Source organism: Uloborus diversus, chromosome 9 (genome assembly GCF_026930045.1).
Source record: "Uloborus diversus isolate 005 chromosome 9, Udiv.v.3.1, whole genome shotgun sequence".
NCBI classification, from domain to species: Eukaryota; Metazoa; Arthropoda; class Arachnida; order Araneae; family Uloboridae; genus Uloborus; species Uloborus diversus.
This window is the reverse complement of record NC_072739.1, coordinates 107733536-107754894: the sequence shown is the minus strand read 5'-3', so window position 1 is coordinate 107754894 and position 21359 is coordinate 107733536.

Sequence of the window (21359 nt, the reverse complement as noted above, 5' to 3'; positions counted from 1 at the left end):
TCGTCGCGCCTCCCAAACCCCCTTGAACGCATTTTCTCCGTCTGCGCATTTTTTAGTTGTTTTACATTACTCAACTTTTGGAAAACCCTTCCGCTGCTGAATATACTTAAAATTGAAAGATTATTTTTTCCTTTTTTGTTCGTATCGCTACACAAACGTGTTTTTTATTTATTTGTTTATTTTTTTTAAAGCTTCTAAAAATATTATGTAACTGCAAAAATATTTCATTTCCTTAGAGTCGTTGTCGCTCTTATCTCTTAGATTACATCTATCATTGAAATCTTGAAATTTTTGAATGCTTGTTCGTCTTCGGGTTTCATTTAAAATCGGGGTAAATTTCTAACAGAAGAAGTGCAGGAGTCCTGCCTTAAGAACATGTTTTAATGCTGAAGTAGCTCGAAATTCGTCTAAAATGTAAAACTTCATGTAAAATCGATAGAAATTATAAGAACTGAGCTCCTGTGTAAATTACGTCTTGGTTTAAATTGAGGTTTATCACAGTTATATCCTATTCCATGCCGTACAATGACTGCCGTATGGGAATCCTATGGCTTAGTGCTAACAAATAAGAAATATTGGATAAAAGCAATATACAGTTGAAATTCAGGTAAAATCATTTGTGCTTTTAGTAGCATTTTTAAAAGGTTCTTTTCGTTCCTTTAATAAGTTCATATATCAATCTTTATAACGAAAAATGTGATTTGAATTTGTAAGAAACAAATTAATGTTAACTGTTAATACACAGTGCGTCCAATTGAAAAGGTGACTGATTTAATATTTGCGGAACTATTAGCACTATCTGTGAAAGAACGATTGCATTAAATGCACGCACATTGCAATTCTTTTCTGGATTAATTTCAAAGCGCTGGCATCATTGTTTGAAACGTGGTAACGCAAATTCTAAAAGAAATCGCTTGGCCTCGGTCGAAAAAAAAAAAAAAATGGAGCAGCGCGCTAACATTAAATTTTGTTTTAAATTTTTGTTAAATGTGCCACAGAAACATTTGAATTGATGAAAACTGATTATGGTAGTGAAGTACTGAGTTGTAAGAATGTCTTTAAGTGGTATGCAAGATTTCGTGATAGTAGAGACAGCCTAGAAGATAATCCAAGACCAGGTCATTCAGTAACATTTCGAAATGATGAGAACTCGACTCATCGAAGAGCTTACTGGCATACCTAAATCCATTGTCCATCTCATTTTAGCGGAAAATTTAGGCAAAAGGAAAGTCTGTGCTCGCTTTGTACTGCACACGTTGATTGACGACCAAAAACATTGCAAAGTGGAATACTACAGAGACATGCAACAAGCGGCCACTAGGGATCCAAGCTTCATAGCAATCATTGTAACTGGTGATAAAACCTGGTGTTTCAGGTACGAACCACTCACAAAACGTCAGAGCGCGGAGTGGAAGAGCCGAGATGATGCCAAAACCAAAAAAAGTGCGCATAGAAAAAAGTCGAATCAAAACTCTCCTCACAGTTTTCTTTTATTCGAAGGGTATCATCCATAAGGAATTCATGCCAGATGGTGAATCAGTTAATAGTGCTTATTACTTGAGTGTTTTTTAGCGTTTATAGGCGAGAAATCATCGAGTTAGACCTGAATACCAAAACCAAGAGACATGGTCTTTTTTGCATGACAATGCACCAGCACCCAAAAGTTTGATTGAACGTGACTTCTTTGCCAAAAAATGTATTTTGGTGCTTGATCGCCCTCCTTATTCCCCTGATTTGGCTCCAGCGAATTTCTGGTTGTTCCCCAAATTGAAATTGCTAATGAAAGGCAAACATTTTGCCGCAATTTCAGATATTCAGGCAGATGCGACGGTGACATTAGGGGCAATTCCAAAAGATGGGTTTGAAGAGTGCTTCAAAAAATTTCACGACCGCTTCCAGCATCGTATTGACTTCCAAGGTGTGTATTTTGAATAAATCATCTTGTAAACTAGAAAAAATTATATGTTGTACCTTATTTAAAATCAGTCACCTTTTCTATTGGACGCACTGTGTAATCCACACAGATACTATACTGTTAAACAATCATTGTAAAAAATCATATTGTGGGTACAAGTCATAAGGCATGCATGCTTAAATCAATTATTTTTCTAAGAGCTAAAAAATTGTAGTCGATACGTTAATATTTCAATTTTCTTTCTTTCTCTAAGTTACTATTATTTCTAATATTTTTATAATTTTTAGAGATGTTTTATAAAATATATTGAAATCACATTTTCAAAGAAAGAGACTGGAATATATCTTTTTTTTAAATCTCTATCCCAAAACCATCTACCTAAATTTTTTACGCAACTGGAGTCATACTTTTTTCCCAAACCATCAATTAAGGTTCTTTTTCGACATTTGTTCTAATGTAATATTTTCGTGTATTCATCACTTCTGCCTGACAGTTTGTTTAATCATAAAAAACGATCAGCACTGCATCGTACAACAATACAAGTTTCGGACAGAGCGAAATTTCGTTTTCGCGTGATCATTTACTGTCGGTGGAATAGGCTGCTTTGGCATTCGGCGCTACTTTAATAGCGAATTATTTGTAATTGATTATGGGTTGAGGACAGTGACATGTTATTTTCTGAGTCCTGCACGTTTTTATGCGAAATGTCAAAGTTTTCTTTGGGCATAACTTCGAACATTTACGGAATCGCGTGACATGAGCTGTTTCATAAAAAATGCTTACGGTAGCCTAATTTCGCTTTCCTTTTATGAATAAGTGTCAAAAACGTAGAAAAAGGCTAGTTTAAGTACATTGTGAGGCTGCAGTTTATTATATCATTCTGAAAAAATGTAATTTGAAAGACTGGAATTGCGTACCTACTTGGTTTTGGTAACACGCGTCTAGATAATATGTTTTGAATGCGCTGTAAAGTACTTCTAGTTTTAAGGAGGTATACATTATTTTTCATTCGAAAATAAAAGATAATTTAAAGAATGAGACAAAACAAAATTATAATATTAGTTTCACTTTTAAACGGATGTTAAGTAAACTTAATATTTGAAGTATGTAATCTTCACCAATAATAAAGCTCAAAGTCTCTCTGTCTGGATATCTAGGACGCGCATAGCGCCTAGACCGTTCGGCCGATTTTCATGAAATTTGGCACAAAGTTAATTTGTAACATGGGGGTGTGCACCTCGGAGCGATTTTTCGAGAACTCGATTTTGTTCTTTTTCTATTTCAATTTTAAGAACATTTTCCGGAGCAAAATTGTCATAAGATGGACGAGTAAATTACGAAATTATCATGACGTGGAATGGGAGAGGGAATGAACATAGCCAAATGGAGAGAAATTCGTCATCCATTATTTGTAAATATACAGGCGAATCAAATGACCTTTTAATTTTCAACTACGGACAAAGCTGTGCGGGTACCACTAGTATTTACATAATTTGAAAGCTTTGTTTGAAGTATTTCTTGAGTTAGAAAAACACTCAAAGGTCTTCGTTTTTGCCATGTTTACTTTTGAGGAAAAAGCTAATTCAAATAAAGCATTCGAAATAACTGAAAATATTACTTTTGATTATAAATCGTGCTTATGGTAAGTTACCATAAGTACCATTATTATTTTGTACGCTTTGTATAGAGCATTTTTTAATTTGGAAAAACGTACGCGGGTGTAAATTTTCCAAGTTTAACTCAAAAAAGAAAACCAAAAAGGTCCGACCAAGTCATTCGATATTAAAAGAAAATGTAATTCTTATTTTGAAATGGTGTTAATGGTAGCCAGCCATAACTGATAAGGAATATTTACATATTTTGAACGCTTTGTTCTAATTATTTTTAATGTTGGAAAAACATTCATGGGTCTAAATTTGCAATGTTTTTTTTTCGGAAAAAGGTGTCTAATATTACTGCCCCCTCTCTGCCCATTCGACACTAAATGAAAATATTTCTTTCAATTTTTAAGTGTTAAGAGTAACTTAGCTAAACTAAAATGGAATGCTTCTAGAATTGATTGCTTTGTAAAATAGTGTCTTATGTAAGAAACATATTTCAGGTCAATTCTGCCATATTTACTTTCAAAAATGTATATGAAGTAAATAAATCAGAAACTATAATTGAAATACTTTCTCTCTTAATTGGTGTTTGCGAACTTTAACATCAGAAAGATGGAATGCTTAAACTTTGACTCATTTGTAAAGAAAAATTTTCCTCATTTTAAAGTGATATTTAAGGAAAGCTTAGCATAAAAAATGAGTACTTTTAGCTATTGAATGTTTCAAAAAATACTTCTTAATATCGAAAATTATACGTGAGTTTAATTTTGTGACGTTTTCTTTTGAAAATACAAAGGAACAAAATAAACTATGGGAAACATAATGAAAGCATTATTTTGAATTTCAAATAGATTTTAGGGCAACTAAGCAAAAATAAGATATATATAAGGAATATGTATGCATTTTGAATGTTTTGTATCAGCGCTCCATAATTTTTTCATTATAACGGTTTCCTTTTGATGTCTTATCTCGACGTCTTATCTTATTTATCGTCCACTTTAAGAAGGAGTGATAGGTTGAGGTTGCGCCCTTTCCCAAGTTTTAAGAATAGGCATGCACTCTTTTACGTTACTTTGCATTTCCAATGGGGTTGTTTCCTTCAGTCAAAAGTACTACTTTTAGTCACTGAAATTGATAGAATAAGCAAAAAAAAAAAAAAATAAATAAAAATAAATAAATAAATAAATAAATAAATAAATAAAAATAAAATAAAATAAAAAAAAACATGGAGCGAGAAAACTTTTATTTTCCCAACAGTTGTTTTTTAACTACTTTTTTCAAGTGTCCGATTTTTCAAACAAGGCGTGGTGTTGATGACGTCACAAATGATGCATTTTGGCGCATTTTTCTACCACGGTTCCACGTTATGCTAATCAACAAACGAATTAAAATTGCGCTCTACGCTAGCTATCAACCATATCGTTTCCTTTACATGCGAGTAAAGATGCGAATTAAATATTTTGGTCTGTAAATGGCAACACTGAATGGCATTTCATCCTTTGTGATGTCATCGGGCTGAAGCATAAACAATGAAAGTGCACCGATTTAAGACATTTTCTTAAAAATATTAAACTTAAAGAAATTATAAAAAAAATGGTCAGATCCCATGTTTTGAAGCATGCTCTTTCAGAAAGAAATACTTTTAAAATATCGGAAACGACCCCATTTGCATCACTTTTCTTTGCTTGATGCAGTTTTTGAAGCTATTTAGCTGAATTAGTCCCGAAGGAAAAATCCTCTCCCCCCCTCTTCCAACAACTTTGACAAAATCAGTGCGGCTCTGAAGCATGCGTAAATGCACGACAGATTTTAAACACACTCTAGAAATTAAGAGAGTGTGTCTAAGTTCCAGAAAACTGTGACATATAAAAAGTATTTTATCTTTTAAACTCAATACTTATATTTAATGATGTTGCAAATACGAAACACAATGTTTATTAATGAAGCAGCTTGAGGGTCATCATTACAATGACAGATCATGCTAAAAAATGACAGAACTGCCAAATATCTTATCCTTAAAATTATAGGCACTTGGTATTTGTCGAGGCTTAGTAAGGTCTATGATAACTTTTTTTTGACATCAATCTGCAGTTTGCAATTCAAATAAACTATGGGAGTTGCTGCAGTCTCTGGTCAGTGGCTGAAAGAGGGCCCAAAATCTACGTACTTGCGTTGGATATGACCTGTTCACTGAGACATCTGCACTGTCAGCACAAGATTGAAATGTTTTACCTCGTCGGTTATTACTTCCTTTTACAAAAAAGGGAGTATTGTATTCGCGAAAAAATTTTCACTCAAAAATAGACCTTAATTTCCATTTTACTCACCCTCGAATGAATATTGAGTTTTTTTTCGACTCGACCAGAGGTGGAAAAGTGCCTAAGAACGATGGACACGTGAAATAATCGTAATGACGATTCCCGAGTTAATTACAACGAATTTTCTCGTGACGTCTGTATGTATGTATGTATGTGCGTATGTATGTCACATAACTCAAGAACGGCCTGTCCTAGAAAATTGAAATTTGGTACGTAGACTCCTAGTGGGGTCTAGTTGTGCACCTTCCCTTTTGGTTGCATACGGGTGTTTCTAAAGGGGTCTTTTGCCATTTTTTGGGGCGAAAATATTGTTAATTTCGAGGTAAACTCAAGTGGTGTTATAATTTGTCGGACACTTGGCGATATATCGCTAGTCTTTTGGTCGCCAAGTTTTATTGCCAGTTTGTCGACAAATTTGACGATTATTTTTTTTTAAATCTGTTTCAATTTGGCCATTGTTGGTGATATTTGAAGAGTAAACTTTTGAATCACATTTAAATTGCCAGTAATGGGGAAATGACATTAACTGGAGTAAAATGAAGTCATGTGATGCACACATCAGCTCGTTTTTTTTAAATAATCGCACGGTGGTGTATTCAAGCTCTAGAACACTGCGAATTGAGTTGCTTCCGAAATTTTAATATTGTTTTCTTTTCTAAAAAAGCATGCTTAAAAACATAGGATTTAATCATCTTTTAAATAATTTGACAAAGTTTTATATTTTTTAACAATTATTTTAAATTGTGCGCTGATTGAAATTCTTTTTTTACGCTTCTGCACATCACATCACAAGTGATGAAATGACATTCAGTGATGCCATTAGCGTACAAAAAGCGCAAATTATCATGTCCTTGCAACGTGGTTGACAGCAAATCGTAAACATTTAGCGCGCCATAAGAGTAGCGCACCAAAGTACATCACTTGCGACGTCATAAAGACCTGTTATTATTATTATTATTTTTTGCTTATTCTATCAATTTCATTTTCTAAAATTAGTACTTTTAGCTGAAGGAAACAACCTCATTAATTAATACTAAGTTTACTTTTTTGGAAGGAATAATAAAACAGAGAATCAAACTATCTAAATGCACACACACACACACACACACACACACACAAAAAAAAAAAGAGGACAATGGTTTCGTTTCCGAAATTTTAAAAGTATTTTATTCTGAAAGAACATGCTTAAAATCAAAGGATTTGACCATTTTTCGTAATAATTTGAAGTTTAATATATTTTAAAAAATATTTTAATCGGTGCGCAGATTTTTTCCGCTTCTGCGCATGACATCCCAAGTGATGAAATGCCATTCACTGATGCCATTATTGCAGAGCACAATATTTAATTTGCTTCTTGATTATCATATCGTGAAAATGCGGTCGACAGTAAGCATAAGTATTCAGCTCGCCAGTGGAGTAGCGCACCAAATTTCATCATTTGTGACGTCATAGAGATTTGAAAAATCACAAATTAAAAAAAATTGATTAAAAATTATACGTTCTGAAAATAAAAGATTTTCATCGCTCAATGTTATATTTATTTTTTGCTCATTTTATCAACTTCAATGACTAAAACTAGTACTTTTAACAAATGAAAACAACCCCATTGTAATATTATTGTGCACTCCTGAGTTTAATTACGTTGTTTACCTCTTTTATAACCTACAATTAGTTGTATTAAAAAAAAACTTTTGACTTAAAACACATTTCGCAGTGAAATACTATGTAAAACAATTTTTTTTTTATTAAAGAAAGCAAATTTATGAATCATTTATATTTGCTACTAGCAATAAAAACCGTTACTCACACACCTTTCTCATGTCACGCTTCTCATGAAAACTATCAGTAAAAAAGCATCAGAATAATTTTTCTTTCGCGTGGCAGTAACAGCTGCAAGTAATACGCTTCTTCTTTTAAAAACCTTCATTTTTTTACGCTCCATCGCTTCTTCAGAAAACATTAAAAGAGCACGCTCTAGAAATCACTTATATTTTAGGGATACTGTTTTTTTTTTGTTTGTTTAACTTTAAATTAAATGTAAAATTTGCGAAATATGTTACAGTAAGGGGCCATTCATTAATTACGTAAGGATGATTTTGGAAATCTTTGCCCCTCGCCCACTCATGTAAGGGTACGCAAGATTTTTCAAACCCCTCCCTCCTATTTTTACGTATGATTCCATTTCGTGTTTCAAAACAATAAAATGTTGTCAGGAAAGGGTCAGTTACACTACAACTCTCTCTTTGACGTAAATAAAAGATTTTTTTTTTGAAATGTATTATATGATGCAATACTAATTAAAAATAAAGCATGCCATATATAGGGCGATTTTTTAATTATATTTTACACTATTAATTCTTTGTAAAACAAGTAAAAAACAGCTCATTCTAATACGTTTTTATTTTCCAAATGCAAATGAAATATGATCTCTGCCAAACCACTGGACCGGACGATTTTTAACATAAAATATCGAATTGGAAAAATATTACGTAAGAATAGGTTTGAGCCCCCCCCCCCAAAGTAAGGGTATGTAGAGATTTTTCTAACCCCCCTCCCCTCGGGACCCTTACGTAATTATTGAACGGCCCCTAAGCGCTCTTTACATCGCTCGTCCGGATATATCGCGCCTTTAACTGTCTATCGAAAGGAGAAAAAGTTAAAAAAAAAGAGCAAAAAATAATAATTTTAAAAAGATATGTGTTTTAAGCTAAGGCTTCTGAAATAAAAAATATTGTATTTCTTAGAAAAAAGAGCTTTTTTTTTTAAAATCAATATTTCCTTTTTTTTAATCAATAAGCAAAAAGAGAATGTTTCTCATTCACCTAAAATTGCTCTGTTATGCAACATAGGATACTTATTCAACTCAACAGAAATATTTCAGATTATTTTTTTGTTTTGAAAGAGCAATTGGTAAGCTAATTTTATTTTGTTGCTTTTATTGAGAATACAATCCGAATGTTATGTAACATATATGTTATGTAATATAAATATGTAAAATCGATAAAAGAATTTATAATAAACTTCTTTTTTCGATTTTACATATTTTATTTGCATTGCAAATGAATAGTTCTTATAACCTCAGTTGCTCTGCAAATGTTCCGCCAATTTTTTAACAGTTTTGAGGACGGTTTGAACTTGGACACTTGTCCCCTTTTTAAAAACTCTTTGAAGCTCACTTTTTAGAACCATTTTCAGAACACTTTTGAAAACACTTTAGCGAAGAATTATTTGATCCAGCAGACTTTTTAAGCACGTTTAGAACCACATTTGAGAGTTTTCTTTCTATTTTTTCTTTTTTTTTTTTGACGATTGACTCATGTAATCCTTTACAACGATTTGCATTTACACTTTTGTAGCACTTATGCAACACATCTTAAATCTTAGGTTACACCAGTAGCTTTTGCTGTTAATTTTACAGCAGAGAGTTTTTTTCTCCGCCACCCTGCAACTGAAGGTCTTCGATCAGGAAAGATCATCCTTTTGGCGGCTTTTTCAGAAGCCAAAGTGCCTGAAATCAAGACTTCATAACTACAGTAGAGTCTCGAAAATCCGAGTCTCAAAATTTCGGGGTTCCACTTAATCCGAGGAGCTTCATTTATATTTTTAATAATGTTTTTCGCAGCTAAAAATTTGATTTTCATTAAAATCGAAAAATAGAAATCTTTTGCTGCTGTGAAACTTTTTGACTACATACAGTAAATAATGAAAATACATTGAGAGATTAGTTTATTGCCTCGCACAGATAAATACGTACGGATAACGTGAAAAAATTAATTTAACATTCTTTTAGTCGCAATAAAAGGTACGTTTATGTTGAAGTTTGAGTGATAAATTTTTCTTGAGGCAATAGTTTCTTTTGTACAAGTAAGTAAAAGGTTCTCCTTCATATGTCTTCCGAGTAATGTAAGTTTTAAATCTAGAAGAATTTTCCGGATAATTCGAGTTTTCAGTGATCCGAGGTAAGGTGAGCCCTAATTAGCTCGGATTTTCGAGATTCCACTGTACATTGATTCGGTTTTTATTAACTTAAAAATGTTCTGGAACGTTTATTACTGTGTGGCGTGTTTGTAAATGTGTTTCGATGGATATATGGAGAAACTTTACTCTTTCGTTTAAGGCGAGAAAAGGGATACAAAGTTGCTAGTGCCAGCGCAACGAGTTTCTTTTAGAGTAATGACCCACTTTAGTTTTAAATTAAGTCATCAGTCTATAATGTAAGATTTGTTAGAATCTTACGTTATAGTTACAGCCTATAATGTAGGATTAGTTGTCTAATCTAATAGACAACTATTAGATTGAACTCTAATAGTTGTGTGTGTGGGTTTTATATATGGTATAAATTATGAAGGTTATAAGTTGCTATCTCTCGCAATTGCGCAGTGAACAGTTAATTGCTTTAAATGTTCATACTTCATCAAATTTCCAGTATTTTGGTTTCGAATTTTAGTATTATACTTCTTTTATATGATGTCGTTTTCTGAAAGTTTGGTAAACTCCAAGTGTTGTGAGCGAAAATCTTGCGAACGAAATTGGTACTTTTAAAATAATTGCTTACATCTTCCAGATTATAAGGGATAATTCTTTCACAAAACTCCATCACAAAACTTATCACAAAGGGATATAATCTCTTTCACAAAACTCCATAAAATAACTGTATATGGTATGAAAATTCATCTTTCAAATGTGTATCTTATTCTCAGGTATTTACGGTGAAATATGATCAAAAAACTTTTTTTTTTTGTTTTTTCAGATTGTTGTTGGTTTCCTAAATCAGGGGTGTTCATTTTTTGAATGGTGTTAAGACTTGATTGCTTTATAAAGTAGTGTCTCATGTAAGAAAATTAATTGAGTTTAATTCTGCTATGTTTAATTTTAAAAATACATAGGAAGTAAATACAGTGAAACCTGTGTAAGTTGACCAGTGCAAGTTAAGCAGTGCACAACTTTAGTGGTCAACTTAAACAGGCGCTCAACTTATAGAGGTTGATTTATAGGATATAGGACTAATTCTGTGCCTAAAAAGAGTGGTCAACTTAGACAGGTGGTCTACTTACAAAGATGGTCAACGTTACAGGTTTTACTGTAAATAGGAAGCTAATTGAAATACTTGCACTCTTAATTGGTGTTTGCGAACCTTTAAATAAGTCAGATGAAATTCTTAACCTTTGACTCATTTGTAAAGAAACTATTCCCTTCATTTTAAAATGATATTTGAGAATAGTTTAGCATACAAAATGACTATTTCTGTCTTTTAATTATTAAAAAAAATATTTCTTGGGTGCGAAAATTAAACGTGAGTCTAATTTTGTTACATTTAATTTCGGAAACACAAAATGACAAAATAAATTATTCTTCAAAACCTTTGAAGAATAAGTTATCGCCTCCCTTTGAACACTGACATGAGGTCACGCCCCCGCCTGGACCATATGTCGTCACGTCCCTCCCTCCGCACTTGATGCATGCAGTGCAGTAGGAAACTGATGAAGCTTATTAGGACATCTCTAAAAACTCAGATGTTTTCACACGCAAAATTTAACTATTGCTTAAAATTTAACACTCCTGCCCAAAATTTTTCTTTGAACGAATTATTGCTAGGACATATCAAATCCAAGAAGCAAATAAATGAATACAATTTTTCGAGGTAGCTTAGGATTAAGATGAGGTTAGAGTGCCACATTAGTCACTTTAACAATATTCATCAGAGGGCGGACTTTGTTATTTAACATTCTCATGTGACCACAAAATTGAATAAATCATTGTTTGTTTTATTTTTTCTGACATATCCTCACCCCCCCCCTTGAAGTTCTCTTACACCCTTCTGGAGGGACCCTCCCCACATGTTCAGAACCGCGCCTCTAAATGAATGGGTGATGTAGGTTTTACTGAAAAATGACACCTGGAACATATCTTTCATGTCACAAAAGTAACACAACAATTCGTCATTTATTTCTCTATAAATGCGTAAAAGCGTGAATTTCCCAAAGTGTTCCAATACATTTGGTACATAATAATTGGTTGTAACATCCACGATCCACTAAACAAAAATGAAAAATTGTGTATTCTTTTGAAAATTAATAAATTCTAAAGTTTAATCATTTAACGCAATAAATAAACAAATTAGTTAAACTTTTTAGGCGACTTTTCGATTTTGCTAAAAAAAAAATTGTGGAAACCCTAAAATGAATATTTTATGTATCCAAAAACAAGTTTAATGCTGTTTTGTTTAATTTACAATTTTAGATATAATGTTTTAAAGAGTAATTGGTAGTTTCCCTTATTGGATATCAGAATCACTGATAAAAATGATAGCATTGACTAGATGAAATAATCCGAAACTTCTTCTTTTCAGTAGAAGTAATTACATTGGCACGCAGTGCCTTTCGTGACAACAGCATTACAGTTAAAAACAGTTCGTATTTCACGCCTATTCGTTTCTATAGAAAACGATGGAGGTGGTGAAATCATTCTTATAATGGCCGTTTTACTACGTTATTTAATGACAATTGTTTAAATGGTTATAACAAACTCTACAGATTAAAGAATTTTAGTTTTAATTGTAAAGACCTTGTCTTTAATTAGATTGTTTTTGTTATTCATGAGACTTTGCTATTCATTCACTGACAAAAATACGATGACTCAGAGTCGTGTTGCATGTAGCAAAAACAAAGTACAACAGAGCATTAATTATATCTATATATATATATATATATATATATATATATATATATATATATATATATATGTAAAAAACATAAAGATTCTCGATTTTTATCTGGAAAATCAATGCTCTTAGAAATGGTTCCGTTTTTCTAAATTACATCAACAAATATTGAAAAGAATTTGATTCTTTAAAATCATTCAAATACTGAATGATTTTAAAGTTGCTTATAAAGTCTAGAACTGAGAAAAAAAAGTATATGTTAAAAAAAAAAACTTCTTTAGATTCAAACATAATTCTTTGTTTTTTATTTTGATCCTAATCTCAAATCTTTTTTCCCAAAACATTAATCTCTCTCATTTTTTAGAAGATTTAGACTAATTTAAGCATCGTTCTCGGCACTAGAGGAGCCAGAATTTGCCTGCAGTGGATAAGGATTTGGTCATTGCAGTCCTTATATGGACACAAACTTTCATATTGCAATTTGCATTATGTGTGAAAAACCGAAGGTCCTGGGGCGAGGGGGGAGGGAGGGGAAGTTATTGAAAACCTCTCACGGCGGGGGGACTTTTTTTTTAATAACCGCCATTTTCAATTTTCAATAATGGAGCTCCTTTCATTCTTTTTGCTGATACTGTTCTAACGGGAATGAACTTGATCCGATAGAATAAAAAAATATGTATGTCTCTTAAATAGTTTCTTTTTGAACACATTTTATTTATCAGTTTTCATAACCATCTTTATAAACAATCTATCTAGTCGCTTTATGAACATAATTTGTAAATAGTTTTATATCGGTCCTTTTTCATTTTAGCTAAGCACTATTCTTAGTATTTTTGTGTTTTTTAGCACAAATTTATACATTGTTCGCTCGTTCGAGGGCACGTTTAAAATGTCTTTGAAAAGAGTCTCCATTGTAACACACCCAACAGCTTCTTTAACCTTTATACCAACATCTTCTAATTATAAATTTTCTCCTCATCTCTCCTGAAATATGGAATCTTCTTTACTAATAATAAAGCTGAAAGTCTCTCTGTCCGGATCTCTGTCTGTCAGGATCTCTGTTACGCGCATAGCGACTAGACCGTTCCGCCGATTTTCATGAAATTTGGCACAAAGTTAGTTTGTAGCATGAGGGTGTGCACCGCGAAGCGGTTATTTGAAAATTCGATGTGGTTCTTTTTCTATTCCAATTTTAAGAACAAAATTATCATAAGATGGACGAGTAAATTACGAAATTATCATAACGTGGAACCGTAACATGGGTACAAGCCAATTGGCGAGACAATTCACCATACATTATTTGTAAATATACAGGCGAACCAAAATATCTTTTAATTTTTCGATTACGGACAAAGCCGTACGGGTACAACTAGTACTCTTATAAGTCAACAGAAAATTTCTATTAAACATTTAGCAAAGAATAGCCAAGATATTAAAGGGTTCCACAATTCTAACATGAATCCAATTTACTACCACGTTCTCTGTCATTAAAGTATGTTATTTAACGAAAAAATAGATGAAGATTTAAAAAAAATATGCGTTGTGTAATTTGATCATATCTTAAAACGTACTATCAATAACTTCATATTTTAAGTCTTTTAAGGGTCGAAAACGATTTTGACATTTTGCTTGTAAATATTTCATAATACTATAAACCGTTCGATGTTGTCGAATTTTTATTGATTTTTTTTTTTTTTTTTTTTTTTTTTTTTTTTTGCGTTTACATATTCTATACGGGTATCGCGTTGTTTGAACTCTAAGCAACACCTGAAGTGAACGTATGCTTAAAATTGCAGGCGGAAAATTACATCCGCCAATCATATATAATAGCGAATGATCGAGTAACGCTCCTGACGTCATCAACAATGAAAATCGCTTCACAGCATAATTTGATTATTTTTTTTTTTTGTAATGTTTGACGTGCAGGGAAATGCTTTATTTTGACGAGGCTGAACTTTATTCGTTCAATGAACTGTTTTACTGCTAAGATTGTTATTTCAGGAGAAGGAAGAAACAAATAAGTGGTTAACAGTGAACGCTATCTACTGTGTTTAGGATTAATCCACTGGAGTTAAGGTTAAAATTTGAACCGTCAAAAGATCACCAAATAGGCAATTGCTTCGTTCAAATGTAGAAGAAATTTTCACCCGTCATACCATGACGTGCGGTTTTCTAGTTTGGTAATAATAATTGATTGACGTTGTCCAATTTTATCGATTTCTTTTGCTTCCGAGTATTCCACATGAATGTCACATTGCTTGAGATCTACATAGCACCTAAAGTGAACGTGTGCTTAAAATTACATGGCGAAAAATTACACTATTCTATAAATGCTATAAAAATATTCTTTGCGTCTTCGACATCTCTAGCCTGAGCTCTTAAAAAATCACTTAGGGTTACTGTTTTATGGGTACCAACAACAAGCGTAAGGCAATCAAATGGATAGTTTTTCAACAGAAGAAGAGACGAGACATTCCATAAAACAAAAATTATACCTCACACTTGTGACAAAATGGCTTGTTAAGGAGACGTGGCATAATTTTGCGGAAAATGCATTCCTTCACCTTGCCGTGGACGAAGAGAAAAAGTTTTACTCCGAGTTTATGACCCGGTGGAAATAATGAGTAGCTATTATTTACCGCTACGAAAACATTTTATGTTCAAACATTCTTGTTGCTAGATAGGCAATATGGGGCATTCGTTCGAATTTTACGAGGCGCCAAATGTTTTAGATGAGTGAAAATATGGGATGCTATTGGCTGATCGGTGAGGAAAGACGCTGTGGTGAATAGAAACAAAATGAAAAGGAAGGTCTGTTGGAAAATGCATCGTTCTCTGCGCAATCTGTTTTGGAATTCGATAAAGACGATTTTTTTAAGGAGTGTAGAGGCCCTCTGTTTGAAAAAAAAAATGTTAAACAGGAGTTTTTTAATAAAGGTTTTCTAGAAATCTGCTGAAAGTATATTCTCAAAAATTTTTTTTGCTAGTCAAAAATAAAAATACCTTTGCTCTTATCCTAAACTTAGCTTCGTGCAAAATTTTTATTTAATGCTTTTTAAATATTGTTATTTGGGGTATTTTAAGAAAGCATAACGTCTTGACAAGAAAAAATCATTTAAAGCAAAACATATCATTTTTGTTAAAAGTCCATTGTACAAAACTAGAAGACGTAAACTTTTGTAAGCACACGTGAAATTAACTTTCTAAAACCTTCAAAAACCATATTTTGAGAAAAATTTCAACAAGGCAACAACTGCACCTGAAAACGTGTTGACAATTCATCCAAGACAAAAATTTGAACATTTTTAATTTAATAGAAATTAAAGTAAGGCATTTTTGAAGACGTAGAGACTTAAAGAATGCAAAAATATAATAATCTGGAATTATTATTAATTTTTTTTTTTTGAAGACTTTCTCGTTCCAACACCTTTTTAAATGAACAAGGCAGCCGTTTTCTCAACGACGGATACATATTTTATAAAATACTAGTGGTATCCGCACGGCTTTATTCGTGGTAGAAAATTAAAACGTCTTTCGGTTTGCCTGTATGTATATTTACAAATAATGTATGTTGAATTTCTCAGCAATTGGCTTGCCCATGTTACGGTTCCACATTGTGATAACTTGGTAATTTACACGTCGGGAAAGTGCTATGTCGTACTCGGGAAGTGTTCTTAAAATTGGAATAAAAAAAGAAAAAAAAAACGAATTTTCGAAAAATCGCTTCGAGGTGCGCACCCCCATGCTACAAACTAACTTTGTGCCTAATTTCATGAAAATCGGCCGAACCGTCTAGTCGCTATGTGCGTCACAGAGATCCAGACATCCAGACATCCTCCAGACAGAGAGACTTTCAGTTATATTATTAGTAAAGATAAAGATAAAGAAAAACCCACCAGTTTGCAGTATTCAAGAGAGGGGGGGGGGGAATAAAGGGAAAAAATGGCGGAAATCACCCCTACTGAAACGTTAATGCATGAATTTTTCGAAACCAAGGGAAGGATAATACTGCCCCTTACTAATCCGCTGGAATGACGGGCTCCATTTAACACTAAAAAAATATATAAAAAAGCATTTTTTGCTAGGTGTATCAAATACAGTCGTCACAAACTTCAGTAAAGATTCGTCTACTTTTCCAATTGTGCAAACGCGTGACAAAATCCCATTATTTTTTTCATGAACTAGTTCCTTTATTGGAAGCTTTTCACTCTTACATTATCACGAGAATGAGCACGCCACTTCACGCTAATGTTTCATTATATCTGCTGTTATTACTTTATTTGTCGAAATATATCCTAAGATAAATGTGGATGTTTCATAAGAAGTGAAATATTGCAATTAATGTTTTACATTGATTGTTTTCATGTTTTTCATGAATGTTAAATGTAATTCAGGTCAAAATTTTCTTTTGATGTGATATTTCTTTTTGGTACGATAAAGGTTTAAAATGGGGTTGTTTCCTTCAGTCAAAAGTAGTACTTTTAGTCAATGAAATTGATAGAATAAGCAAAAAAAAAAAAAACATGAACCCAGAAAATTTTTTCATTCTTCCAACAGTTATTTTTTAATTAATTTTTTAAAAATGTCCGATTTTGCAAACAAGGCGTGGTCTAGATGACGTCACAAATGATGCTTTTTGGCGCATCTTTCTACCGCGTTTCCACGTTATGATACTCAAGAAGCGAATTAAAATTGCGCTTTACGCTTGCTATCAACCATATCGTTGCCAATACAAGTGAGCAAAGATGCGAATTAAATATTTTGCTCCGTAAATGGCAACACAGATGACATTTCATCATTTGTGATGTCATCGGCAAGAAATGTAAACAATGAAAGATCAGTAATTTTTTAAAACTATTAAACTTAAACAAATTGTTCAAAAAATGGTTAGATCCTATGTTTTTAAGCATGTTCTTTCAGAAAAAAAATACTTTTAAAGTATCGGAAACAACCCCATTCAACATAAAATAGAACTTAAGAGGCTGTAGTGACGTCATAAGTTAGCAACATCTTAGAGACGCTTCATCAAAGTTGCTGTTTAAAAACTATACATATTGAGTTGATAAACTAAACTGGAAAGTCGCCCGTCATGGTATGATGGGTGAAAATTTGCTTCTATGTACATTTGAAACGCAGCGATTGTCTATTTGGTGATATTTTGGTAGTTTAAGTTAAATTTAGTAGTTTAACACTAACTCCAGTGGATTAAACATTAACTCCGGTAGATAGCGTTCATTGTTGACCATTTTTAAGTTTCTTTATTCTCCTAAAATGATAGTCTTACCAAAGCTTCACTTGAGACGCGTCTTATCAGGCTCAGTCATTTCAATAAAAGTTGTAGTATAATAATCAATCAATCAAACAAAAAAACCGGTCAGACTCCAGCGACATCTGTTAGAGTTTGTGGCAACTTTCAACGTATAAACATCAGATAAGTTTATTTTTTAAAGAGAATAGGTATTCAAAATTGAGTTCAAAAGATTTGAGTTAATTTAAAAGCGGATTTTTTCTTCCTGAAGAAAAGTAATTGAAAATATATTTTAGATTAAAAGCGAAAAAATATGAAACTTTGTTTTCAAGAAAAATTAATTTTTGAAATAAAATCACATGAATAGAAGCTGAGGAAGACGTTCATCTAGTTAAATCAACGTAAATTCTGTGTATGAAAAAATTTTGTGATAAATTATTCCAACTTTTCGAAATGAAGCATTCTCAAAATTATTTGAGTAATGTATCTACAAACCTTCAATAAATATAAATAGGAGTTGGCATTTATTGCAATTTATACATTAAATAACAATTTCAAACGAGCTTAAAAAGAAGTTTTCTGCTTGAAAACGTATGTGAATAAAATGTTTTGTAAAAACTTTTTTTGGGGGGGGGGGGATTTCTGCTACCAATTAATAAAAAACAAATATTGGAAATTTGATTCTGAATGAAATTATGCGTTGCATTATAAAATTAAACATTGCAGCTTATGGAAGAAACCATACACTCTATTGAACATATGAACCGTGCTCAATAATTCGTATCAAGAAAAAATATTTTTTTAGTTTTATTATGCAAAAGTTAATTACATATGCTTCATCAAGCACAACTGATAAATATATTTATCAGTTAAAGCAGAAAACAAATGAAAGTAGCGATTTTTTCACATAATTGTTACACCCAGGCAACGCCAGATATTTTATTTAGTTGATAAATATATTTATGGAAACGTTCAAAAAGCTTTTAGAAATTTTTTTTTCTTACTTCAAAGTTTAATTCAAAATTAGTTATTTTTAAGACATATTCTGAGAATGGGGAATTGCTCAATTTGATATCTTGATTTTTTTTCATAATAAGAAATAATAAAATGCACAAAAAATGCATAGAGATACAATTATTTTAAAGAAAATTATGTAGAAAACAATATCAAATAAATTTTGCCATGAAACTGATCGTTAGTATCGATCATTATACATTACAATTTATATCACTAAGGAGTACGGTGTATGTTAAATACCAAGAAATTTCAATCAATTAAAAGTACATTGAAACAATAATGAATTAGTTCACCATTAAAAACATGCCAATAAAAATTTCAAAAAAGAAAAAGATGACAGCTTTTCATTTTAAGATTTTTGTAAACCTACATTCCAGACTTTAAAAAAATAATAATAATAATTCATTCTAGTTTTTTTAGAACAAAACTTTTGCTTGTTGAAAAAAAAATAAATAAAAATAATAATAACAGTTAAAAAAATCAAGCCAAACCTGTTAAAAAGGTAAACGGTATTCAAATTTTTACGCATTGTGAGGAAATTTAAAGGGGAGAAACTTCGCCACATAAATTAATTATTCCCCAAAAAACATGAAAAGTTCACAAATTTTTAAATTATTTGTTAAAAATCAATTTTTTTTTTAAAAAAGCCATTAAGTAGCATAAAAAATGACATTAAAATGAAAAAAAATTATTGGAAAATTAAATTAAGATCTTTAATAATCCGCCAAATCAAAACTAAACATTATTAGGAAGCAACAACGTTTCTGTAATCCAGACAAAGATCAATTAAAGTGCAAAATGATTCACCAAATAAATGTATCAATTAATTAAAAAAACAGTAAAAGTTCCATCAAAGTATCAGAAGAACAAACATTGGCGGCAGCAATTTTAGCAATAGAAAAAGTTTTCGCCAATTTCACATGTTCCTCGAGGAGATAATTCCCCCATGATTTTAATGTGAATATTAAATGGCAAGAAATATAATGTTGTCAAATTTTGTGACGCCAAAGGATTACATACAGTGGCTCCCAAAAGTCTTCGTACACCTACGACTTTTAACGAAATAGGCCCCAATCCATTGGTTAGAATTAATATTTCGGAATAGTTATTTAATTATAAGATCTATGATCAATTTTTAACAAAACTACATGAAAAGTTTTTTAAAAATATGAAAACTTAATTTTTTAAAAATCAAAAACCAAAAAGTGCTGGAAATTTTATCTCACAAAAGTCTTCGTACACTTTATAAAATGTCTATATATTATTGAATAATCTAACTTTTGATTAAGTAATTAATTAGTAGAATGTCATACAGTATTCATAACACCTTTTAAACGTCTGGGAAAAGATTTCATTCTTTTTTTTTCTTTTTTTTTGCGTAATTTCTGAGTAAGTGTTTAACCACACTTCGAATCTTACTGTTTCTAGCTCTATTTTCGTTTTAAAGCCCGATTTTCGTAATCTAGCCTCCAGATATCTCTAAATACGTTACATAGGTTTAAAATATGAAGATTGAGGGGTGTTTTCTAAACTTTAGCACAATCTTCGGGGCACTAGACGCAAACGTTGAAAACTGTGTGCTTCTTATCGTTATCTTGATAAAAAACAAAGTTGTTTCCAATAACCAAATATTTGGCTAAGAGTTCAAAATTGGTTTTTGAAATATTTAAATGAACAGCATGATTCATTATTTCATCAAAAAATTATGAACTACCAAGTACTGATGCTGATATGCACCCTCACACTAGAACCCCTCCACCGTCCTGATTAACTGATCCAAATAAGTTCTTAAGATTAAGTTCCTAATTTTTTTCTTCTACTTACAGTTATACAACAATTTAACCAAAAATGTTGAATTAACTTTTATCTGCAAGTAAGACATGATTTTAAAACTTTTTTAGCTTGATTTTGCGACGAAAAGCGTAAGCTTTCTGTTTTACGCACGACCAAGAAAATTTCTGCAGGAAGAGATCCCATTTAAAAAAGCTAATCAGAAAACTTGGCAAACAATTTTAGGTGAAAATTAAATGTAAAATGTTTCATTTAACTTTGCAGAAACATTTACAGCACTCAAATGTGTATTTTTCATAATTTTTTTTAACTTTAAATCTCCGATCACGTTTTGTCAACTTTGCCGGTTGACCTTTTCTTGTCTTGTTTTCGGTCCAATTCCTTTCTTTAAAGCATTTTATCAAGCACTTTACTATACAAACAAATAAATTAACTAATTTAGAGGCATTTCAAACCAATTTACCTCTACTATGGGAAAAAAATTCAAATTTTGAATGGTGTTTAAGGTTTTTTACGAATACCAGACATTTTACAGTAATAAGCACAATATTAAGGAATAAATAAACAAAAAATTAAAGCCAAATGACTTATAAGGGTCAACATAATGTAAAAGTATTAATAAAACGGCATATGATAATTTTAATCATGAATTTATTCGAAAATATTTGAGTGTACGATGACTTTTGTGGCGTGTTATTTCTCTGTCTCTTCGTTTTCTGACCCATTTCAAAAAGAAGATCCGTCAATATTTTGAAAAAACCAATGGGTTGTATTTAGAATGACATAGGAATGATGTGAAAAAATATTG